The sequence below is a fragment of the Rhinolophus ferrumequinum genome, chromosome 8 (genome assembly GCF_004115265.2).
Source record: "Rhinolophus ferrumequinum isolate MPI-CBG mRhiFer1 chromosome 8, mRhiFer1_v1.p, whole genome shotgun sequence".
NCBI lineage: Eukaryota > Metazoa > Chordata > Mammalia > Chiroptera > Rhinolophidae > Rhinolophus > Rhinolophus ferrumequinum.
This window is the reverse complement of record NC_046291.1, coordinates 73700607-73727869: the sequence shown is the minus strand read 5'-3', so window position 1 is coordinate 73727869 and position 27263 is coordinate 73700607.

Genomic DNA, 27263 nt, shown 5'->3' with positions numbered 1-27263 from the left:
ATTTACATACATAGCATTAAGTGGAGAGCTTATGAAGATTCACATTCGTTGCTCTATTTGTAAGATATATGTCTACATGCATATTAAACATTTTTCAATTTTCAAGGACAAAATCTTTATTTTTCATATTATAGTATAAGAAAGCACCAAAGAGCTATAAAAGGAAAAAGTGTGTTTTCACATTAAATGGAAGGATCTAAATCACTGTAATATTTTAAAGCAAAAATTAATTTCTTTATACTTTCCAATGGCAGAAAAAAAATTTAAATTGTATCCAGACAAGCTTATTGATATCACAACATTGTCAATATAAGAACAGCCAAAGAGAATGATTTTCATAACATTCTTTGTTTCATTTTTTTATGGGTTTCTACTATAAGTTTTACAATATATATGAACTAAAACACAATAAAAGAATCACCTTTAACTGAACAGTGTTGATAATTAGCTTTGAAAATAAACTGTGCAACCATAATAGTCGAAGGTAAAACAACTCGAGAAGAAAATTGTCAGCCACATTCCATTATCCAGTCCTTCTTAATAGAAAACCACACCACTCAGAAGCAAGTCACTGTATATGAAATTGCCAATATGTAACCATTTTTATATGCAAAAAAAGTAATTTCTGATGGTTTCATTAAATATTCAGTCAGTTATAAAACAGCAGATAGTCAAGTTAATATTACCAAGTCTAGATAAAACACATTCTCTTCAAAAACAAACAAACAAAAAACAAAAAAGGGAAAGGAAAAAATCCCAAGGCATAGGCAAATTTAAATATATAAGTAAATAAATTCTGTCTAGTTTAAATATTTTTCTCAATTCAGTAAAACGATAGACCATCTTTTGTTTTATAGGATGTTAATGAGAAAGAGCTTTACTACAATAACTGCCTCTAATTTCCAGTGTACTGTAACAGCTTCTTCTGACTACCCCATTCCAGTAGTGTGGATACTACTGAGGGTACAAGGTCTTCTGAAGACTGATCGCCATGCATAGCACTAATGCTTCCAACACAGCTCTTATAGGACCTCAAAGCTTTTCTATTTCTGAGAAATCAATCGAAAAAGGATAAGTTGAATAAATCTCACACAAGCTGTTATGAAAATAGGTTTTCATTATCAGTAACATCAGTATGATCCTTTGACCATATCAATTATTGTAAAAACGTTTTGAGCTATGGGATTCTGAGACAATTCCAGGAGAATATTTCCGAGACCTAAAATTCAAAAATTAAAACCGATATTTAGCATTTGGGAATACTAGCACAGTTTCCTAGTGCAAGTAAATTATAGTGTCAAAAAACAAAGTAAATTCAATATGTTGGTGAAATGTACTCATATTACAATTATGTTTGTTAGTTATAACTGCTTGCTGAAGCAGCCCATTCTATGTGTTAATTTTTAAAATGGGGTGGAAGGGTAAGGATAGTCATTGCAATTTTAGAGACAGCCCAGATTTCTTCACCCACTTTTAAAGCTTCCCCTAACTAGTCAAACTGCATCACTGTGTGAATCATCCTAAAGCAGAAGATCTATATTACATAATACATCTGTGTAAAGGTAGATTTTATTCCACAGGTTAAGCCCTGCAGCATGCCAAAATAAATATTAGAATAAGAATTATATATAAAAATAGGTCCCTTTTATTGTCTCACTTTCTTCCTCCTTTTATAAATTGGTTTATTATAACACAACTGTTGTTTACTATTGGCATTTAATTGTGGTGGACCATGGGGATGAGGGATAGCTTATTGAAGTAAGGTTTACATTTTTCAGTGTATCAACAAAAAACAACAACAACAACAACAACAACATTATTGTAGTAAATAAATTTCACTGGCAGCAAGCCTAAATTTACCATAGTGACCTGTCCACATAGCCTTAAAAGATTGTAGTGTCCTCATTCCACAAACTGCAGAAAAGGAAACACCAACAAAAATAACAACAAAACGATCCTTATTCTCAGCTCTTGGGACAAAAGCCTGTGTCAGACCATAGTATGTATCTGTACTCAGATACTTCATGTCAGTGGACTGCCTGGGATGGAAGGAGATGCTTTGGAGGGAATCCACTAAATATTTAAGACATGTTGCCTCTTATTTTGCTCTGGGTTCATCTTTGTGCTTCACACTCTAACCATGGATGCTGAATCACATGATACTAAAAGTAACCCCAGGCAATAAATTTTTCAAGTGATGTCTTCAATTACTAAATATACATCCTCCTGTCTTAAGAAGATTTCTGATTATCTAGTTCACTGATAATGAATCGTGCGGAGTTGCTTGAGAGGTGCTTAACAGAAAGTGTGCCTCAATGTGCTTATTCAGCCTAAATGGCATTTTTTTTAATCACAAGACTTAACAAGCTATATCCTTGTTCTGTTTTAAGAAAGAAATTTCCACTGCCAACTTTTATTTCTGGATATTTGGATTTTAAATAAAGTATAATATGAGTTCAAATCTTTGGGGAAAAAGAAAATCATGTTGGTGTGGTCTTAAAAAAATGCCATCCGTTCCTAATTCTAATACAACCATGGTGATGTTTTAAACTGCAAAGTTTCTATTTAACATAATTCAATGTTCTCAGTGTTGCTCTTTAAGTGCGGGAAATTGTTATAATGATGATGATGATGATGGCAATGATGATTATTTTGGTTTATCTGCACACCAATCACAGGGAACTTGAGATTCCAAGTAAAGTTGCTCTTATGCGATGATTCCAGTTAAAGTCTCGTTATATTTCTTGCTCATGTCAAAAGTCTGGTATCTAAATTTAAATTGAAGTCACATATGCAGCCTTGTGAGATCCCAAGTACCCTTTAAATGTTCCATGAGCCTCAGCCAAATGAATAATTGTCCATCAGCTTATGGTTCATTAGGGACCACAAATCAGTTGAGTGGGAGGTGTTTCATAGGAAACTATTCAAACCTAAGTTTTGCTAGATTCCTGATGAATAGAACAGCCTAGGATAAGGAACTTTCATCTAGGAGCTCCAAGGTAGTTAGGCTGGTGATAGCCAAAGCCTCTAAAGCTAATTGGGCACATAAGAAAAAGGGGTAGGAATATGGCCTGGATGCAGAAAGGAATCATTCCTCAGGGCTTATTGGTGAGTAGAAGCTTCGCTGGAAGGGTGAAATACAAATAAAATTCACTAAACAATTAAACTTCAAAAAGCATTCTCCGCAGTGAAAAATATAGCAATAAACCTTGAAATTTTGATTTTGTTTCTTTTTCAGGGGAAGCCTATTTTTGGTAAGTGTTAAATTTAAATTATTTTTATTAATATTAACTTATTTTATAATTGACATTTAGTTTCATATGTAATCTTTTAACATTCATTTTGACTAAAGTTATTTTCAACTATTATGTTCAGTTAGGCTACTATTTTCAAGGGAAGAAAACTGTAACATATCTTTAAATACATGATTCCCCTAGTCTACCTCTCCACCAGTTTTAACCCTATGCACAAGTGCTGAGAATCATTTTGTGGTGGCTTTTCACTTTAGTCACATGTAAAAATAGGTACATTCCAGGCTTTAGAAACTTCTAAAGAAAATCTCCCTGTGTTAAAGTTATGTGATATTAAGAAAAGCTTTGAAAGCACAAAATCTTACTAAAACCAAAGCAAACCACAAATAATCATGTAGCATCCCAAGGTGACTGGGGAGATGCACAAAGAGTCTGCTAAGTTTTTCAGTTTCTAGTGATTTTGATACTTGAAAAGTGAAAGGCAACCTATGAGCTAAGTCAAATGGTAAGCTGGCCTTTTAGAATCCTATATGCATACTATATTGTTAATTAAAACAATACTTTGATTGAGTAGATTAATCAGGTAGCTGTAAAACAAACCATCCAGTCTTGCTTTCTGTGTATTAGATTCCATTAACCCGGAGAAACATAATGTCCTACATTTCCTTTGGAAGAACTCTAAAAGGCACATGTTACCTGGGAAGAAAAGGACAGCCCTGAGAAATGTCTTAAAACACAGGTTACTTAATAAAATAAACCAATTATAATTTTAGAACTTAAAAGGATGGTGTCCCAGATGGCATGAAAAATGGGACAGAAAATTTCATGCATGAGGGAGGAGAGCTATGGAGCTGTCAGCACTTCTTCTCAGTGGCTAATCTTGGCAGACATCACATAGGGAGTGGCTGCAAGAGACAATACGAATACAGTATTTCACAATTTTTCTTAAGAAAATTCATAGAGAGAAGGAACATGGAAGTCATAAGATCACATTGACTGGAAGAAAATATATTATTTCTCATTTCCTTTTACCTAAACAATTAATGAATCTTACTTAACTAGCTGCGAGAATATATACCTTCAATTTTAAGTGAAGTGTGCATTTTACATTTACGTAACTAGACATTTTTATTATTACATAATTTGAGAATTGTTAAATATCTGTATTTAGTAAATTAATTTAATTCTACATGGTAGCCTAGTCTAATTTTGCATACGTAAGATCGACATCAGAATTTTAGATCCCCTATGTGTAAGTCAGAAAAGTTTGAATAATTTTTAATTCTCCTGCTCTTCCTTTCTTTTATTTTACATATCAGTATACTCATGTGTGAAAGTATTGTAGTACATTAGTACAGACTTTTTGTAGTAGATGAAAGTTCAATACTTAATTGAGACTGCTTTTTCTTCTGACACGTATTACCATTCAACTTTGGAAATAAAAGTATTTCATTGAGTTACATAGCAGAATTTTGAGTTATTGAGAGTAATTCATTGTTCACCTTGCCATGTTTGGCATCAAAATGCATAGATCTCAGAATTTCTCCAAGAATCACACATCTATGGAGAAAAAAGCAAACTATACAGAACAGTTCTTCCACTGTGAAAAATAGCAAAATTCTACACCTACAACAAATTGCAAATTTTCACATATTTGCTCCAGGCAAACATTTGCAATTTTCACAGCAAATAAGGCTTTTGGCTCCAATACTCACTTTTTTTTTTCTGTCTTCTCCCCCCTTGGGTGTGTGGGGGGGAATAACTCTTCCTATTTTCAGAAAACCAGAAAAACACGAGGCAAAATTACTGATAATGTCATGCTTATTCTAGGTATTTTAATTTTGATATCTACACATTTAGACTAAAATATTAGTTCAACATGACTGTACTTGATTCAAGAATCCATGAGTTTGTATAGGGACCCGGAAAATGAAGCAACTATTTTTGTGACCTGGGATACCCAGTTCCATTCTGATTAGAAGAAATTCTCTTAAAATGTTGCCTACTGCTTTCAGGAAATAGGATTTTTCTCCCCAGTAATCAAATAAAAAGAGAAGTTGGGTTTCCCCTAAAATAATTTTTTTTTTCATTTTAGTACTCTAAGTCAGTGGTTCTCAGGCAAGGGACAGTGATGTTTCCCAATCAGCTATGAAGTGCAGAGATTTATTTTTTCCTACTAATACTTATGCAAGCATTTGCTTACATTATGAAACAAAAACAAAAATCTAGACAGTGCAAGACTATCTCTGTACTCATCTCCTCTAATTTACTTGTCTTCTAATATATTTTATGGACGGGGAATGACAATTGAGCATTATTACAAAAAGTACATTGAAAATTGAGCATGACCCACACATGGGAGAATCTTTCCTTGAACAACATCACCCACAGCCTTTTGTGCTAAGGAAAAAAATAAAAAGTTGAAAGGTTGAGCATTGCCTTATGTTACAGAGAGAAAGTATGTTATTTCACCAATGTTGCTTTAGGTTTTCAAATTTATAAATTATATTCTATGCTATTCAGTTGATTTAATTTGGAACCACTATTATTTCATCTAGTAATGTCGGGGTGTGTCTGTGTGTGTGTGTGTTGTATAGTAGAGAATTTTCCATTGCACGCCTATATGCTTTGCTCCTGGTCTCTATATAGCACCCATATATGTATTATTCTGAAGGAAGTCATCCCAAGGCACAGAACAGATGAGATCCTGCTCCTCTTCAAAACATGGCTTTTCTTTGACAGCAAAAAAAAAAAAAAAAAAAAAAAAAAAGTCCAGTCTCTTTAATCTGTCTTTTAAAGACCAAGCACAATTTGACCTCTGTCTACATTACCAAGTTACTCTTCCATGTCTTTCTTCCCTCTATCATTTGTGCTACCAATACATGAAAGTTATGACATGTTTAATCCCACTTGGATGTCTTTGCATATGCTAGTCTGGCATGTTCTATCTCCATTCAGTTCCCCTGCTGAATTCCTCATCAATCAAGACTCAGCTAATATGCCATTTCTTTAGTAAAACTTTCATAATCTCCCTACTTGGAACTCTTTCTTATCTTCTGTACCTCTACTTCTATGATATCACTTTCCCCATTACTTCACAGTCATTCATTGGTCAAATCTTGACTGAGTACCTCATATTGCCAACATTTCATAGAGACAAACACAAAGGTTATTTGGCATAATTTTTGCCTTTTAAGAGTTCACTATGAGGGATATTGTCCCAATCCAATTAGATGGGCAACTCAAAGTACAGACTCTCTCTTTATCACTTACTAGGACTTTAATATGACAAGTACAGTATTTTTTAAAAAAATAAATTCCAATGCTTTGCTATATGAGGAATACACATAGCCAGTCTGATCAAAATTTGATTTATGGAAAAAGTGAGGGCAAAGAGAACCCAGAATACGGGAATTCTTTATATAAGTGTAGTTCAAAAAATTGCAATTATCTGCCCCACAACTGAAAGTACAGTTAAATTTACTGAGGGAAATACCCTGCTGGTGTATTTGGGGAACTTCGCCCTGACATCAGCAGTGCTGCCAATAGTTCCTAGGGCAGCTTCCGATCGTGAGTCACTGCGTCATTCGAACTAAGAAGAAAGGATTTGACCAAACAATCATAAGATTTTCTCTAATCCTATTAATTCACTGCATATCTTAAGTGTACCTTATAAAGTGTCATCACAACCAATCAATTCAATGGAGAAAACAAAAAAATCAAAGTTGATCATTGTTTTTCTTTTTGCTTTGTTAATGAGACAATCATGTAACTATTTTTTAATTAAAAATAAACACTTTAATTATATGTGTAACTATGTTATAGGATTACCACATACTTAATAGTATACCTACTACATATTGTTTAACATACATGAATTCTTGCTATTTGCCAGACACCAAGTCCAGGCGTTTTCCTCCATCTTTGCACTAATTTAGGACGTCATTCCTTAAGTGAACTACTGTGATAATCTCCTAACCAACCCAACTCCCTCTCTTCTGGCTTAAAGATGGTATCAATAATAACAGCATTTATTGACAGTTACTGTGGAATGCTTTCATATATTAGCTTATTTACTCTTTACGGAGCCCAATCAGAGATAGCTAATAATAACTATTATATGTAGTTTTCAAATAATGAAACTAATGCTCCTCGGGGTTAAATAAATTGCCCCCAAAATTTCCTAACTAGAAAGTGTTAGAGTTACGATTTGAACCCAGGTGATAAACCCAGAGACACCTTTAGTCATGATAGTTCTAACCTTTATTTTGGCCGAGCTCCGACAATTTTTATGTATTTTACAGCAGTTAACTTGGGGGTCTAGCCAGCACTCTAGTCCTAGTGGATTATGCTTTCACTTGTATAGAACAAAAGGTAAGCTCAAAAGGGCCCCCATGATTTTTTAACCCTCTTTCTTTTCAGCCTTATTTTTGACTAACTCTGTTTCTCCTTTGTTTTCACATACTAGAGAACTGTATGTAGGTTCATCCCCAATGTATACTTGGCAAAACTTCTATGCCTGTATTATTATTATACCTGATGCCCACAAAACCCTTCCTACCAATCTACACTATAATTGTTAGTCAATGACTCAACACAGTTGTTAATTTTAGGAAATTTCTCTAATCATAACATAAGTGAAATGCCACCCCACCCCACCTGAAATGTCTAAAACTGTACATAAAAATATTTTAGCACTTATATTATTTGCATTAACTTTTTACATGTCTCTCTCTTATTGGACTATAAGCACTAAGAGTAAAACAGTGCTTATTTTCATCTCCACATTGCTTGGAATATAAAATGCATTCAGTAATTGAATATTGTTGAATTGAAGTGAACTTTTGGGTGCAAGAGAAAGCAGAAATGGACAAGAGGCCATCCAGCCCACCATCTCATTCAAATTTACTTATGTGCTTTGTCATATCAAATATTAGAAATTGTTCAAATTCTAACAATTCTGAAAGTAACTGGTAAAGCTACACCTTCATCAACATTTTGGGAACTCCTGTTGGTTTTCCTCTTCTATTCATGGTTTAATTTGATCCACAATGAAAGTGTGAGGTAGGCATTATTATTACCCCAGATTAAAGAAGAGGAATTTCAGATTTTAGAGAACTTGAATGACTTCCCTAAGATCACACTGCTTGATAGCAGCCAGAGAACTGAAACCATACCATCATACTCTGTAACCCTTTCTCTAATACTAAACATTAAAGTTATTAAAAATAGTAAAAGAAAACAAACAACCAACCAAACAAATATGTATTTATTGAACCCTCCTAATGTATCAGTGACACTCCACTGATAAATGAGACATGTGGGATGGGGCGGGGATGGTTACATATGTGTTTCATCCCTCTGTGATAGAGGAAAAGTCTTAATTTTAGAATTAATATATCTAAGAAATTATTTTATAACAAGAAATAGATGTTCAGTGGAAAACAATTAATGATTATTCTCTAATTTTACTTCCATTTTTAATCTATGGAACATATGTAGGGATATAGATTATGGAACATTTCATGGACATCTTCAATACAGTTATCAAATTGGTTCTTCCGTATACTTTTAGGTATTATATTTTAGTAAAAAATATACAATTTAAAGCTCAGAACTATGCAATTGTTTTATTTTCGTATTTCCTCCTCATATCTTTTTTTGAAGTGGGTTTCAACTACAGTGCCTGGAATACAATATAGGTATTAACTTTTTCACTAAATAAGTCCTGATTAATTCCCACAAACATTTATTGAGAGTTTCTTATGTTGGACCTAGAATCACTGTGTTCTGTGATATGGTGGAGTAAACAAAAATGAAGAAGCCATACCCCCTTATATTTGCATTCCGATGGTTCTGCAACTGAATAGAGCTGGAGGTCATATTTAAAGAGGCTATGAATTTTACAAAAGAAATTCAGAATTTTTTTGATACATAGAATATAGTAGGAAGGTGAAACTGACCCCTCTATCTTATTAAAATATTTTTGGTATTAGTATGATCTGGAGAAAGTTTAATGGTATAAAATCCCCAGAAGGCTATCATGAATTAAATATATAAATATATGTAAAAAGAAATAAAACCCCTTCTAAGATCATCATCGCTGGAAACTGAAAATAAATGACTGATGACAGAGACCTGGCCGCAGTGAGACTGATACACCTTGATCACTTATTGGATGAATACGATGAGGAAAAACCAGGAATGTGGTGAGACTGAAGCAGAGGTTTCAAGTCTTCTGAGTAGAGAGATTATAATACCAAAGTTTCAAAGAAGAGGACAACAATAATTAGTTTTTTAGAAAGGCTATTACTGAGAGTAGGACAAGAGTCTGAAGGTACTTCATGGCTAAACAGAAATATTTAAAAGTGGTCAACTGGAAATATGTTATCTCGCCAATACATACATAGTTATGCCCACATATCCAGACATACAAATTCCCCTCCCTTGCCCAAAGGCTAATATGTTCTTATAACGAATATTTCTTACTTCATGAGAAATAACCCCAGTGGACTGGTATCAAAAAGCCCTGATTTCTTTTCCATGATAATCAGTGTTTCCAATACATGGACTGTTGAAAACATGTGACTTGAATGAGATGTGCATGTCTTTGTAGGACAAAGGGGATAGAAACACTTTGTATTAGTAAAATGTTGTAATTCCAATGATACATTTAAAAAATAAATTAAGAATTTAAAATAAACACCTAAAAATATTGACATTCAAATATGCAAATTTGGATATGTCTATGAATAATGATAACCCATTATACATGTTTACCACTTTTTTTCCAAAATACTTTCAAATCTAATTTTTTGAAGGGCATGATTTTAACATATGTGAAAAAGTTACTTAAGTTTTACTTAAGCAAAAAGCCTGTGTGTCATGGGGAGTTTAAATGCCAACATACAATTTTGGTGACATTCTTACTTGCGTCTCTCCAGATGTTAATTGAAAAATCAATGCAACATTCTGTTTTAATTATCTTTCTCCGGACACTGATTTTAGTGCTACTTCATTACCTCTTGGGGAAGTGTTTACTGAGCATTTCCTATGGGTAAATCACTCGGGTAGGTGTTGATGGTCATATAAAACAAGTATTCTGACTCAATTATCCTATAAGTCACTCTTCTCAAATAAGCCACTCCAAACTTGCCTAGTCCATTTCTTATTATTGCAATTTCCAGCTTCTTATCTACTTGTGTTATATCCCATTTTGCTAACAGTTTTTTATTAATTATTCCAGAAACATGATGAAGCCACTGTATATTAGTGTGCAGAGTAACAAATGCTTTTATGATTGGCTGCTTTGTACATTTTACAATGATTCGATTCTCCTGAGATGGATTAAGACCTTATTAGTTACATGGTCATCAATAGGCAAGTACTCAAAATCCTTTGAAATAGTACTAGTGTCACCTAATGACAGTTAATCCTGTGGAATAATTCTTCATAGCCAAGTTTTTGAAGCCATTGAAATGAAAATTTTACATAGTCAGGTTTTAAGTTGTATTCCTTAAATATTTTCTCATCAAAAATTTGCAAGGAACTGTGTATCAAACAATTTGGAAGTCATGCCTTTTAGAATGTCTGGAATTCAAGTTTCCTACATTGTTAAAAAGGACAGGGATCTCTGATTTGGAAGTCAGATAAACTGGTGATGGAGTAGCCATTCTTTTGTACATTCTGGGAAAGTTGGTTTTTCTAAACTTTCCCTTCTACCTTTACTCTTCTGAGAGATCCATGGGAGTGGCTAGCAGAATATAAAGTGGAGGGGATATTTTATTGGTGGCCAAAAAAGGAAGGATAATAACCTCATGCTCTCAACTTCCAAAGATTTTAATTAAATAATAAACAGGGGGAAATGATGAATTGAGTAAGAACGTGGGTTCAGTCCAGACGCTTCTCTCAAGAGCTGCATGTTCTTAGAAGAAAGTATTAAAAATCCTTGTCACTTGATTTCCTCATATACAAAAATGGGAAGAGATTGTGATTTAAATTACAGAGCAAGTGCTCAGCCTAGTGCCTTGTCCATGGTAAACACTCAAGCAACTGCCCCATCTTCTTCTCCATCATTATCCAAGAGGGAATCAGGGTTAGATTTCTAACCCTCTGCCACCACCGAAGTTTCCCCAAAGGAGCAATGTGACCAGGATCTGAGTGGAGAAAATGCTGAGAGAACTCTGTTCACAGTCTCTGTGAGGGAAAGAAACAGGATGTGGTCTCAGTGGACATTTTAGAAACCCAATATGCAGGGTTTCTTCCTTCTCTAGCAGCCAGAACAAATAGAAAGATTCTAACTGAGTATCAGAGAAAAAACACTATCGGTTCTATAAAAAGATGCATTATGTCAAAACAAGAAGGCATTCCTGAATACTTAGAGGAATTGATTCAATGAAGTAGATATACTACAAAAACAAAACAAAACTATGTAAAAAATACAACAGAATTAAAACAAAGCACTATTAGAAACTTTCTGGCTTATAATCTCATTAAGATTTGAGAGAACATGTTATCTATGAGGAGGAAAGAAATATGAAATAGGAATAATCTGAAATCAGAAAACATTGCATGAGAAAGAAAAATATGATTGCTTAATTGAAACTATGGTGTGTTTCAAAAACAACAAATACGATACAAGACAAAACTGATTTATAGGAGTCAAATTATAAGGAATTCAACCAGGACTCAGATTAAAACTGTAGAAAAGAAAAAGAAAAAAATGAGAAAGATCAAATACAAATAGAAGAAATATGATATTACACAAAAGCCCCACTAACAACAAAAATCTGGAGCAATAATCAAATAAATTATTAAAAAACAAAACAAAACATTATTGGGATGCCAAAAAATCCTGTGTTGCAGGTTGATACATCTCAACAAATAAAATTGAAAAAGAAAAATAAAGTTGAAAAAGACATTACCTAAATATTAATATATATTTAATAAAAATATTTAAACTTAATGATAACACAATTGTACTAGCAGCCAGGATGGTAAGTTAACCAAAAGGCAGTGATTAAGTTATAGCAAATGAATTAAATATTGTGCATGATTATTTAACAATTATGTGAATCAAAAACAGATTTTATCATCAAATATTGGAATTATTTGAGCCAAGAATAAAGGGACAAAAATTATTATGAGTTTCTCTTGTTACTCAAGATAATTTCAATATTCTTTCATTCAACAATTACGTTGAATGCTGAATATAAAGAGTAGGCATTCTGTAGTGAATTTGTTTTATTGGTTATCTGCTTCTTTCAAGTTTTACAATATTTTCCAGCCTTCATATTGAAGTTATTATAAAAAGAAAATAAAATCAAAAAGAAAATTCATAAGATTCTAAAAGGAGAGAAGCCATAGGAGAAACAAGGAGGTGTAACTTCTTAGCTAATATTCCCAATCAGAAATAAAGACAGTTCCTCTTTTCATGGAGCTGCATCATACTGACTTCCAAAGGCAGGGCTTTCTTACCTTCACCCAACCCAGCCATCTCGTAAGGATATAGGGTCCAAGTCCAGGAGCTAGGTCTCTAAACGATGATGCCATTCAAAACCTTGGAAACGTCTTCACATACTTTCTCCCTGCTCTATACCGTTCTTTCCCACCATCACCATTCTGAAGAGAATACGGGTACTCATCTGTTCCTACTTTTTCTCATACAAGGCTACTGTAGTTGTCAGCTCTGAATTTCGGGGCAAGCCATTTCCTGTCTCTGTGCTTTAACTTTTTCCCTTGAGCAAGCGTTGGAACTGGTACATGTAGCTAATATTCTTTGTGATTCTTATTTCATGTAGTTTACGGATTATGGCAATGATTTTCCACCTTGACTAACATTGGAATACTGTGACACGTTTTTGTTTTGTTTTGTTTTGTTTTGTTTTTTTAAAACACTGCTACGTGTTTCTCATCCCCAGAGCCTAATCTAAATGCTCTGGGATAAGGTTTGGCCTTCAGGATTTTAAAAGCTAATCAGGTAGAGAACCATAGAACTAAATTGATTTACTAGACATAGAGAAAGTACATCCATGTAAAACATTATATAATAGGGAAAAGTTGTGTTACAGTAGCAAAACATTAGTTCATTTACTTGGTGGTGGTGGTAGTGGGGGTTGGCTATCCGCCAAGGGGGAAAAAGTGCCTAAACATGAAGATCTTTTACAAAATAGGTTCCTTAAAAGAAGCCTTTTATGCCAAGGTAGGCAATTATCTTGATAGGATTCCCTCTGAGCGTACCAAGTACAGGGCCAAGCATCTTTCCATGCAGAAGATGAGAAAACACTTCATGAAGCATTGATTTAGGAAAAAGGGAGCATGAAGAACAGGTGGAACTTTGAAACTAACAAGCATCTGGGAATTTTGAAAAAAGTCTGCCTCAGCAGGACAAGACTCTGAGCCTGGAATTTTCTTCTCCCAGATTGCCCACATATCTTTCTCACTGTACTTGTTCTCTGCTATCTTATCAGAGAGGCACTCCCTAATAATTCTGTCTAAAATAGCAAATTTTACCCCTTCTGTATACTTCTCTGCACGTTTTTTGCTGTTTTGTTTTTCTTCATAAGACCACTTGATTTATTGTGTGTGTGTGTGTGTGTGTGTGTGTGTGTATCTGTGTGTCTGTGTGATATAGCTCCATCTTGGTACAGTTTGTGGTTTATAGTGTGCAGTAAATGAACGAAAGTTCAGTAACAATGTTAGCAATACTGGAGTTCTTATAAGGAATACATTTTAAACCTACTCCAAGAATTCACCCATTTTTCTATTGAGAGACTGTGTGTGATAGTCTTCACAGAAGATCCTGGTAGGATTTAACCTAAACATTACTCAAGAAGATGTTAATAAGTGATCAGACCATTAGGAATGCTGTCAAAGAACATTTTCTTTGAATATTTTGGTATTTTTTTTCCTAATAGACTTCCATTTGCTAACAGACTCCCAACCAAACCTCCGGTTGATTTAGCTATATTTAAAGAATCTTTATAGCTACATATATGGCTGATATTCATAAGTATCGAAACATGAACAGACTGGATAAAACAATTTTACATCAATCAAATAATTATTGAAAACTGTCAATCATGCAAAATATATTTTGAGGAAGAGATGTTATTGCTGTGGTTTATAATAAGCTGTGCTTTTTTATATTGGCTACCAGTCATCAGTACCACAGCCCACAACTATTCACTTCAAGTTTTTGATAATCAAATGATATTATCAGTAATCATTGTGCATTAAATTATCTCTGTTTTCCGTGGTGTACTGCAAGTGTCCATTTTATCCAGATGTCATAGAGTAATATTCAATAGAAAACCTGACATTTGCTTGCTTCTCATATAAAATATTGAACTGAGAGTCACAAATCTGCAACTTGTTAAGAAGTAATAAGGAGTCCCAGTTTACACTTAATTTTAATCAAAAGCCCAAGAAGTGAATGGCATAACATTTGAGAGAGCGAGAATTCTAAGCATAATTATGTAAACTACAGTTTGATTCCATAGAAAGGGGGTCATCTCTGATGAAATTGTTTAAGTTAATTTTGCAAAGAATGGGAATCACTGTTAGGCAAAATGCTTTAAATCATTTGGTCAGTGTGTCATCTTTACCATAATTTATATAATATAAATGAAAAAATAGATGTTTTTATCAAAGAAAATATTACCATGAAATGAGGGTATGTGGATCTTCACAATTTCAAAGAAATTTTCTGACTCTAGTGCTATTATCAAAAGATCTGTACTGATGTACTCATCATCTATCACCTTCCCCTAAAATTATAGTAATGCTATTATTGATAATAAGAATAGTCATGAATTTAGTATTATAATAAAAATGTATGGTGGTTTTAAACCATGTTCACAACTTATTTGACCCCTCCCCACCCATTGAGAGGTAGGTGCCATATCTTCTTCCCTTTAATCAGGACCAAACTTAGTCATTTACTTGTGGCAAATAAAATATGCCAGGTGATAGTCTACGTGACTTCCAACTCTAGGTACTAAAAGACCATGTAGTTTCCTCCATCTTGAGATATTTGATCGGGGGAAAGCCAGCCTCTATATAAGAAACCCGCCTACTCTGCCACCTAAAAAGACCATGTGTAAGTCAGTCCTCCATATAACAGATCAGCTGAGCTCCTAGCCAACAGCCCACCATGTGAGTGAGGCATCTTGGATGTTCAACCCAGTTGAGCCTTCAGATGACTGCACTCCCAATCAGAGATCTGACTACAGTTACACAAGTGACCCAAGCAAAAATTGCTTCTTAGTGAGTGCCTCCCTAATGCCTTACCCTTATCTACAAGGGTATTTGTTATAGTCAATGTTAAAATTATGATTAAAATTGTTCTTTTAAGCAACTAAATTTTAGAGGCATTCATTTCACCTCTGTATTAACTAGTAAAGAGTCATACTTCTGCAACTTCTCTGATAAACAATTATACATGAAAATTAATCTCTTAAATCATCTGTTTATCCCAAACAGCAAAGTTTCTCAGGGAAATATTTTAGGCTGACATTGTTTTCAAGTTTTAAGTTGTTTGTAACTGACTGAATTCTCATTTTCATATGATCCCTTTTGTGTTCCTCTTTATATATCAGATATCTGTCCATCGTGCTCATTTCCCCCCTTCTTTCCGACAATCTTTGCCATTTGTGGTACCCCAAGGAAAATGTCTCTCAGATTTTATTCAACTAATATTGGCTAATGTTTATGTAACTAATAAGGTTTTACTATGATTTGTCCCTTAAACTCTCATTTGTAGGTGTAAAATAAATATGTTACTAAATTTGGCCAACTGATTTTTCACTTGGATTTAGCCAAATATCCTTAGAGGAGTAGAAAATCCTTTGTCTATACTTAAATATTTAACTATTTATAGAGTAACAGACATATAACTACCAAGGGTGCAGATAAAGTTTTGGTACTGACATTATCAATCCTTTCCATTAGCTACTCAGAATTAATTATGCCATGCATTTGCTGCGTAGACATATAAGGAACTAAAGGCTGTCACATTGATTCCAAACATTTAAAAAAATACATGAAATCTATATTTTGTTTTAGGGAAAACATTTAATATTACAGAATTCATACTAAATATATTGAATTAAGATATAAATTACATAAGTATGGCACATTCTTGCTAGAGAAGGTTTAGTAGACTTTTAAGAATTGGGCTCTGGAGTCATGCTGGCTTGATTGAAATCCAGCGTCAACCCCTGTGGTAAAGACTGCAAACCATTCACCAAAAGATCTATTTTCTTTTTCTCTGAGTACATTTCTCAGCATTTCTTGTCATTAGGATGACCTTATGCCTGATTTTTTTTGACAATTAAATCTGAATAGAAATTATATAAAACATCATGATCTGTCACATACAACCTTCTCCTTTCATTGTCTGTATATCATCTTTTAAGCTGTTCTTAGAAGATGTGTTTAATTTTGGCAAAATTTTTATCAGCATGGTTCCATGAATAACTGTGTGGAAGAGAGTTTCCCCAACCCCAACTCACTACTGACCCGGGACTGAAATGGAATATTACAAAAAAAAAAAAAAAGTCTTCTATAGAAATCCTTTTCAAATGTTGGATTTATATATTACAGTAGTCACAGAACACCAATGTAAACCCTCACTAGTTGTGTAACGTTGAGAAAAATTAAACTTTCAGAGTCTCAGTATCCTCATATATAAAACGGCCACAATAACACCTTCTTATGCGTTGTTGGAAGGATTAAATGAAATAATAAATGTTGGGTACTTAGAGCAAAGCATGATTTACTATGAATACCACATAATCATAGTCATCATCATCATCTTCATTATGAGGATTCAGTATGTAGCATGTCTAATTGGTGAGAATAGTCTTACATTGCAGAAATTAACACTAAGGATTAGTTTGGGTTTTTTTGTTTGTTTTTATGTTTGACATACTCAATAAAAAATGCTAATACTTTTTATTTATACCTCAAGATACTAAATACCTACTCTTTATGAAGTATAGCTAAGAACTACAGTTATCACATTGAATATAACAGATACCCTTGCCCTCAAAGAGCAATGTTGTTTAATAGAGAAAATAAGTAATTATTCCGTAATTGCAATACAATGGGATAAATCTCATATTCAAGGTAAAGAAGGATTAAATGGAAACAAGAAAGTAGGGTACCTAACAAAATCTATAGGCCACAACCTTAGTGATAAGTGGGAATTATCCAGGACTTATCCAGTTGAAGAAGTGGATTTGGGGGCTGGACAGGGAGGAGAAGAGAGTACCTGCAGAAGGAAAAGCATGTGCCAAATCCAGGAGGTAAGAGGAAACATGACAGGACATCAACCATAGCTGAAGCAATGTATGTGAAGGGACAGAAGGAGAAAGATGAGATCAGAAATGAGAGCATGGAAAAGATCATGAAGGGACTTCAGTGCTCTGCCAAGGCCTTTGGGTTTAAATAAAAGGCGATGGGTTTAATGTAGGGGGCTGACATGGCAAGATTAGGGTTCTAGAAATGTGACTGTCTGCAATGTGAAAATGGATTGGCAAAATCAAGTGTATTCCCCCTGAGTATTGGCAAAACTATTAGGAAGCTATTGGAGTAGTCTAGGTGACAGATGATGGTAGCTTGGAGTAGGACAACAGTAGAAATGATTGAGAGCAGTGTATGGATTTATGACCTATATAGGTGATAAATTTACAGGACTGGGAGGTTGTTATTGGTGAGGGTGGAAAGGAAGTCACAAATGGTATGTGTTATTGGTGAGGGTGGAAAGGAAAAGTCACAAATGGTATGCAGGTTTATAATTAGGCTACTGAGTTACTGGCAGCATTTGAGGGAACTCCCAAGGAGAGTTTTATCAATTTTGAGTTTGCAGCATGTAGTGGATTTCAAAACAGAGAAATGCTAATGTTCAGAAGGCAGAGCTGCACATTATTGTCCATCTATTCGCCTGAGAGAATGGTGTAAAAGGCAAAAAGGAGCTTGTTTTTGGTCTTAGTTGACCTGAGACAAATTTAAGGTCAAAAAATGTGACTAATGTAATGTTTATATGTTTATCTAGCTGATAGAGTCACGTGGAGTAATGGGGATTTGAATGACTATTGATTGGAATGATTTAATAAAGGAGGAGATTCCTGCATTCTCAAATGTATTTTAGTGATAATTCCATGCTATTTAGTGATAATTCCATATATAGTGAAAATCTATCCTTAGCTCTTATCATCACTACGTAGAAACTGGAAGCTCTAAGAGAACTCCTTAATAAAACCCTGCTTTAAAAGAAAGAAAATCAATGTAATTGATCTGAAGATAGAAAAGAGATCCTAGTCACCTTTTAAAAGGTGTTTTTATCGCTACTTATGGGATGAGTTCTTCAATATTTTTTTCTTATAGGAAATATTTATGATGAATTAACTTTTTTTGATTATACAACTAAATTTTTTTGGTAAAATTTGGAAAGTATTGAAAAGTTAATAGGAAAAAAAAAAACACCCAAAAAACAAATACTAAATTATGACATTGTTCATTTTTTTTTGGTATTTTCTTCCAATATGTTTAACGTGGATGCTTTTTTTCTACAAAATGATCAATACAATTTTATATATTTTTCTTGTTTATTTTCTATTTTAAAGTATATTTCTAAGTCATTAAATAATCTTTGTAAATTCAAGGTATTCGAGCTGATAATACTTTAAATGTTTATCCATTTCCCTGTTGTTGGATATAACATGTGTATATTTATTATATCTAAATATTTGTATCTATATAGTTCAATAACTCATCTATACCTATACCTATACCTTATACCTATACCTATACCTTTATCTTTGTCTATATCTATATCTATATATCTATATCTATATCATGGCTTACCTTGATGGTTAGCAAGCCAGCCATATAATATAAACACCTACTTTGTATCAAGTAATATACTAAGTTCAAGGGATATAGCTCTGAGCTCAAAATACAGAGTCATCCTCCTGGACTCCCAGAACTATTTGGAAGAAATTTTTCGTGGATTAAAGCTCCCATAAATCAATACGTATTTGGAAGTGCTTTTTAATACTGTTTTTATTTTGATCTTATAACTCTCCAAGCACACATGACCCAGGGAAACACAGATTTCACTTTGCAAGGATGAGGAATAGAGCATTCTGAAAAAAGAAAGCCTTGTGTTTGGAAGATCAAGGTGGGAACACAGTCAGAACTGGTTACAACTTTAACATTGAATGAAAACTTGGACCAAATGAGGTATAGGGCTCATGGCTGTAGAGAAAAAGTGATGAAACTGGGACTTGCAATGGATAATGGTATAGAATTTTGTTAATACTTACATGTGTGCAAGTCTCTAAAATAGCTTCAGTGTCTAAGGAATAGTAAAAGGCATGATGTGTATTTTGTTATTGTTTAACATATTACACAAAAAGTATTATTAAACTAAAAAGTTTCAGCACAATTATTTTTATGGGATATGCTACAGTGAAAAACAGCTCTGAATCCTGTGATCACACCTTGTGTGTGTCCTAATTATTCTTCATTACAAATAAGTCAGATGACCTTCTTGATACATGACATAAGAATTCTGTGTTTTTAGAAGTGGAATTACTTGATTAAAAAGTGTCGCTAACGGATTTTGAAGAACACTTGGTTATTTATTACGGTTACTGCTGGAAAATCACATTCCAGAACCTAAGCTAAATGGAACATTTCTGCTACTTTCCTCTCCTATAGTGTTTTCTGTTTATTAAGTGAGTCTTCTATCCAATGATGGTTTAAGATAGATATCATGAATTTTTTATGATGGTCCAATGATACATTTTCCCCTAAACTTGGCTTTGAGTAAAGATCTAAAGAATGTTTGCAATTCTCTAAAATGTTACTATTTATTCCTACCCAGTGCTCAGCTCTATGTAGAAACCTTGAAGCCATAGCTTTCTCCAGAGCTTTAATGTGCTTTATTCTCCATGACATTGAAAGGCAGTGTCAATTATGATGAATCATGAAGCTCACAACTAATGATACATTTAAAGCCAATTCATTTGTCTCTTTGATCATATGAATATATTGGCATTCACCAAGTCTGCCATGATAGGACATTATGTCTACTTTGGAGTCATTTCATTGTACACTTATATATCAGTGCAGCTGCCACTAATGTTTACAAGTCCATGTGCTACATTTCCTCATGATAGTTTTGCAGAGGTTAATGCTCATGCACAGTAGACATATTTATTACAAAGGCAATAACAGACCCCCAGGAGCCATTATAGCTCTTAAGAGATCAGTGTCTGTGATCACTCCCATTTTATTCTATCTCCTTCTTACTCTGTTTAGCTGGTGAGTCCTTTTTACTTTGATTTTTATTTTAATTCTTCTCTCACATTGAAGCTATGTTGGTATATTCTAATTGTAGAATTATTCTTATACCTGGAGGTCGTATATTTTAGAAAATAATTAGTTTGCCTATAAATCAAACCTGTTTCTAGAACTGCAAGTACTTGCTCTTTGACTTTGAAGTTTTGTCCCTATTCTTGCTAATCCATCTTTGATAGTAGTCTAGACAATGATCTACTATTACACAGGAACTATGTCGTATCTTGCAAAGGTTTTAGCTATTTTGCAATACTAAGTGATAGCAAGGCATACAATCTTATTCCCTAGATCAAAGCCTTGCAACATAACTTATAGAGAGACTTTCTCTTCAAGAAAAATTCTCACTTGCAATTCATGCTTAGTCTGTCTTTTCTATCTTATCCCTAACAGCTGGGTTGTATCTGCTTCCAGGGAAATGTGTTATGTATGTTTAATACCAATAGCTGAAAAGAACTTTGAAAACTGAAAATAGCCTTGCGTTTCAGTTTAAAGCAATCTGCCAAAGGATTTTTAAGTTGGTCACCAATTGGTGATCACAATATTAATCATTAACAAAGATTATGATGACTTATGGTCCAGCCTACAGAAATACAGGAAAGATGGGCCAAAGATAATCATTTTTGTTTCAATTATAACTTAATCCCTATCATTACTTTCTTTGTATCAGAAAGCTTCTGGTCCAGCACCAGTTTGCTTTAAGTAGAGATTGTATTTTGTCCATAGTTTCTGAGGCAGTGTGTGAAGACAGCAGTGCCATTCTTTCTATGATTTTATCAGTTTTACTGTGTGGGGAGGGCTTCAACCTTGCCAAATTATATGGTCTGAATTCACACACTTAGTCAGGAACATTGTTGTGATATTAAAACAGCCTCATTCCTCAGAAGCCACACCATGTTTGCTCAGATAGGAAGGACTATTGGCCAATGGGGGCATTACTCACAGAATATTTGTCAGGCTCGCTGCCTTGATGTTCACCCTCTACCTATGAGGCAATGTCTCTGGATACTGAGTCACATGGGAGGGGTGAAGACTTAAGCAATGACAAACCTGCCCATGTCAGCAAGGGAAGTCTCGTTCACTTGGAAGCATCACAGAGTATATTTTTGTGAAACTTAACAACAATAAGAATAAAGGTAGGAGTGAGTCCTGAGTTGTGTGATTGTATTGAAAGATAGTATACGTAACTATTGATCTCTCCAATGACCTCAATATCGAGCAGGAGTGTTAATGTGAAAATGGTTTTCTCACCTCACTTCAGTTATAGCTATCAGTGGTGGATGAACAAGGTTTCCTAACTCGCACTAAAGAACCATGAGAATCCCGATGGATTGGTGTCAGGCCAACAGGGAACATTCGTGATGGCATAGTCTAGCAAAACCCCAGAACTAACTTTATGTTACTTGCTTATATAAAAGGTATTTAAAAGGCCATTGTATTAACTGTTCATTTGAACTCTTTCAGTTAATGTACCAAGACGGGATTCAACCATAAAAATATTATGGATTTTGTAGCCAGAAAACTATCTGCATATAATCTATACCAGTATTTTTTAAAGAAAATAACCTTATTTGTCTCATACTAATTTTGTACTAAAACTAGATAGTGCAATGCCTGTGACATATTCAAGCATATTAAAACTGTTATTTTAAAACCAACTTAAAAGACAAAATACCTCATAAACTAGATTGTACTTTGCATAAATAATGCTCTTATAAGAGTGAGACTATTTTATTCATAACAGGAATAATTTTCTTTCTAAAGGCCAGCGATTCCTTCCTCTGAGCTCGAAGGAATATTACGCAGGTAGCAGTGTCCTGAAAGATAAAAATGGCCCTTTCACATCCTAAGGATTTGGTACTATATGACTTCTGTCTTCTAAGGTGATTTTTTCATAAAGCTCTGAGTTTAGCTCAGAGTATAAAAACCTACAAGATATGATAGGGGGATTTTTAAATAATAGAATGATCATAAACCTAAGTTCATTGAGTAACAAAAGTAGATTTTCTTCTGGGGAAGCTGTGGGAGGGTTCTCTGATGTTACTAATCTAATTCCTCATAAGACAAGTAAATTAGTCATTCAAAAAATTTGTGTCATTGCTATGTTTTGAGACACAGTGAAAGGCTGAATTTATGATGCTTGATGACAGAAATGGTGTTTATATTCACATAGCATCTAGAGTATAGGTGACTGACGTATAACAACTACCAAAAAATCCCATGTGAAATTTTTTTTCCCCTTGTCAAATATGAAGAGGATGAGAGGCAAACAAATCATATTTGTAGTGTAAGAATGGACTATTTTATCTCACATTTTAAAATATACAACTTTCAAACAGCTTCCAAATTGGGATACTGCATCATTAAGCATTTGACATTTGTCCAGTTAAAACTATTGACTCATGCTTTCATTGCTTCCCCCTCAAATTACTACAGTGCCACAGCTGATCTGACTATATTTTCCATTTCTTATAAATAGCCACAAGAAAAGTATTAATTATCCTTGTACGATTTAATGCACCAACTGCCTTAACCTTTCAGGTTTTCTTAAACGCCAGCATAACAAGGCATATCCATGGCAGCAAATGTGATTTATGACAGGAATCTTTAATTTCTGTTTTTAAATATGTTACCCACCGATCTGCATACATTTAAATTCGCCTGCAACACTTTTCTCTGTCTTGAGGCTGTTGTTTAATATTCAAGGATGATTTTTGTCCACATACATTTTGGTCTATGTCACCTCAGATTAAATTATTACTGTTTGCAGCCTTTTCAGAGCAGGCCTCAGGCCCTTATTTACAAGAATCAATGAAACAGTAATGAAAATCCATTTTTCATACTATCAGCTCTGGCCTGCTTTTATTTAGTTAGCTGTGTCTAAGCAAGCAATTCATTTTGTGCAAATGTCATGTACAGGAAAAAAGGATGAGCCGTGAAAGGGTTAATCATAAAATAAGACCTAAGCTTTGCCCCATATAAAAAGCATCTGTAATGTTAAAATTTAAAAAAGCCCTTCTTAATGTATGCAAAGTAATGTATATTGACACATAAGCAAAGCTTTTCATGATGAATATTGAAATATATATGCAAAGCACAGGAAATGTGTAACATGTTATAGATCTTTCAGTGTACATTTAGAGGAAATGAACCATTTATATTCTACAATTTAGTGAATACCTACTGTTTATTGGTACAGAGCACATAGGAGTATATTTGTCTTAGTAATTTATTTAGGTAAATATATTTATTCTTCTAGGGGTTCTTGTGCTTTTCTTGGTTCTATAGTACTAGACATAAATATTTAACAATGCATTGTCTCAAATGTTATTCATGTAATTTATCAGTGAAAACAGTGGAGTTGTAATAACTTTTAAGCCTGCACCTTCTCTTCAACCTGAGATTGATTTAGAATGCAGCAAAATGTGCTGGATTTTCTTCAGACTGCTGAGGAGAATTATTTACTAGTCATAACCAAGATAAGCTAAGTAGTCCAGCTACAAAATAACAAGGTTCATTTACCCCTTTTTGCATCAGCTTTCTTAAGCAAATACTTCGTCTGTAAAAGAAAAGGGGTTAGTGAGAGAATAAAGTGTTTAATTATTATGAATATATTTCCCTATATTTGCTGACCTCTCCACTTTCCTTTATACGTAGATGTATACACAGAAATATACATATATATTGCCCCTTGTGAGTTTTCCTCTTGGGAATTTCTTCTAAATTTGAATGCACTTGGCTATAAGGATGTCAGTTCAAATTATGGCTAAAGTCTTGTAAAAGTGACTGTCTGCTTTTTAATATCACAAAAGAAATGAATCGAGAGTGAAAGCATTTGGGGTTTTCTTCATCTTTGCTCCGGACTTTCTTGGAAATACGTTTCAAAGACACAATCTGGATTTTCGTATTTGTACATTTTTCTATTACATTTGGTTTTTAAAAATCTGTTTCTTATGTTTGGTGATAGAATTTCTAGTACTGGTATAATGTGCAGATCTGAAAGCTGGCTGCTTTGATAGTTTTAATTATATATTTAAAAGCTGACAGTAATTTTCTATAGAGCCAAAGCAGAAAATGTCTGCATTATAACTCTGAAGCTGAATCTGAACAATGGATTCCATAGTGCTTTTGCTAATACAGATCAAGGCAGGGACTGGTAATGGAACAGGTCACTGTAAACTAATCAGACATGAAACCAAAACATCTCATCAACCCCAGTTACCAAAGTTGTACTTGCCTCCTCCAGTGCTGTATCTATGTGCACCCAGAGCCATTTTTATTCCAATATTAAAGCCATGTATATTGAAATTTTAAAGTATAGGAAGAGTACAACCATCTGAATTATCAGAGTCTGAATTATTCTGGAAAATTATTAAAATATTTTATTGTTGAATGAACATTGTTAGCTCAAGTCTGATAAAAAAGAAAATTAATTAACTGGTTAGTGAGTGGTAGGAAGTAAGTTGCTCTGTTTTCATATATTTTCTTATAGAATCAGCCCACCCATTGGCTTGTCTTCATATACTGACATTTATAAAAGGTGCCAAGAGCTAAAAGGTTTCCTACCAGACATATAAATAGAAAAAAATAAAGGTAAGGTACTTTCAAAAACTGCTTCTAATTTCTCAAAATATTTGAGATAAGGGGAAAAAAACACACAGATTTGCTTTTAAAGTTTGAAAGTAATCCATTTGGGTTCCATTTATTCCAGCAATCCACATAAACTTTCTCACATATATTTTTCAAATATAAATAATTGCATTACAAATCCAATCTTTACATGACAAAGAGGTAAAGATTATGTTTTCAAGCCTGTCCCTGAACTACAAACTCCTGTTTACAAATGACCAGTAGATCTAAGAACTGTGTTCCATGTTTTCCACTCAGAGTATATGATGAGATATGGCTCTTTCATTTTACATTTTACATTACATCTACAAAATTTAGATAAAAACTTAGAAAAATGCCAATGTTATATATTAAGTTTAGAAAAGAGAAATCTGCTATTAGTCTCTCAGCTATGTATCTGTTTACAAAATATGGAGATGAGATGTTGGAAAAAAGTATACAAAAATTGTAACATTTGATTTCTCTGTTGGATAGGATATAAGATGACATTTTAAAAATTTCTATATTGCTATATTCTAATTTCATTGGATGACTAGATACTATATGAGATTTCCTTAATGAGAAATAAGGTAAGGGAGGGAAACGCCTGTGAGAAGGAGGAGGGCACCAAAGGGGGCTCACAGCCAACAGCACCTCTCCCACCCAAACAGAGCGTTAGTTCCTTTCACTTTTTTTTTCCCCCAAAGGAAATTATCCCCATGAGATAGTTATCTGAATTCAGAAACATTATCTTTTTAAAATTCCTCTGAGAAGATTTAGAGGAGAGAGTAATGATTAGATAATATTGCTCCCTCCCTAAGACCTAACTTAGATCAACTGTCTGAACAAATGGGGAGTTAGGCGGTAGGGTGTAAGCCAGGGAGAAGGAGGCGAGCACTGTGAAGAGTAAACCTTAGAGTGGGGCCACACTGGGATGTGATCTATGATGGAATGAATGTGCTGGAAACTGACAGTATCATTTTCTCATGTTAAAAAAAAAAAAAAAAAAAAAAAAAAGAAATGCCACTTTTCTATTTCCTCATCTGTAAAATGGTGATATTTTTTGTACCCACATCATAGAGTCGTGGTTACAATAAAATGATATAATACCTATAAAGCATTTATAATTATTCTGTGCATATAGTAAGAGCTTAAAAATATTAACTGTGAAAACTATGTTGAAGTTTTTAGGGATCAGTAGAAAGTATTTTTAATTAGAGATAGGTGCAGAAGAGGAAGTATAAAGGTATAATTTTTTTAATTACATATTCCAAAAAGGTGTTGAAACAGTTTTGAATCCAAGAAAGAAGAGAGGATGGGGGAGTAATTACCTTCATTATCGTCCTCATTCTTCTCTTCCCTGAAGTAGCAGAGCCCCTGCTGTCAAGAACCAAGGTTCCTGTGATTAGCATTGATTAAATAGTATGATTTATCTATGGGATAGCCTGGAAATCTAACAACTATATTCTATATAAGAAAAAAAAAAAAAAAGACACGTTACTCGTGACAAACAGCCGATCTACAAATGGACATTTGGAATGTACTCAATTTATAAATTGACCTTCATATTTTATTATATATTATTTGCCATATTCTTAACAAATGTAGTTTAAAATGACATTGGTATATATTCAGTTGTAGGCTAGAAAGTCAATAAGGGATAAGAAAACAAGAATCAGAGCAAATATTGTAAAAAGAATTTCTCAGATAGATTAAATATTGGTTAACAATGTTGTCAATGAGCAAAGGCCAGAAAATTTGTATTTTCATTGTTTTTTTTGTCAGCCCTAGTTTAGAATTTAGAAAGTTAACTAAGTTTATGAATATGTTCTATTGCATTGTCCATATTTCATGTAAACTTGAAATTTAGAAAATAAGTAAAATTGAATAACAAATAGCCATCTACTAGATACCTGAAAATGAAACAGTGTCTGACTGATGCACTTACACACAGACAAACACACACACACAAACTGGACAAAACATTATAGTCAACATATTTAGTAACTGAAGAGAAGTGGCAAAATAAAAGACAAA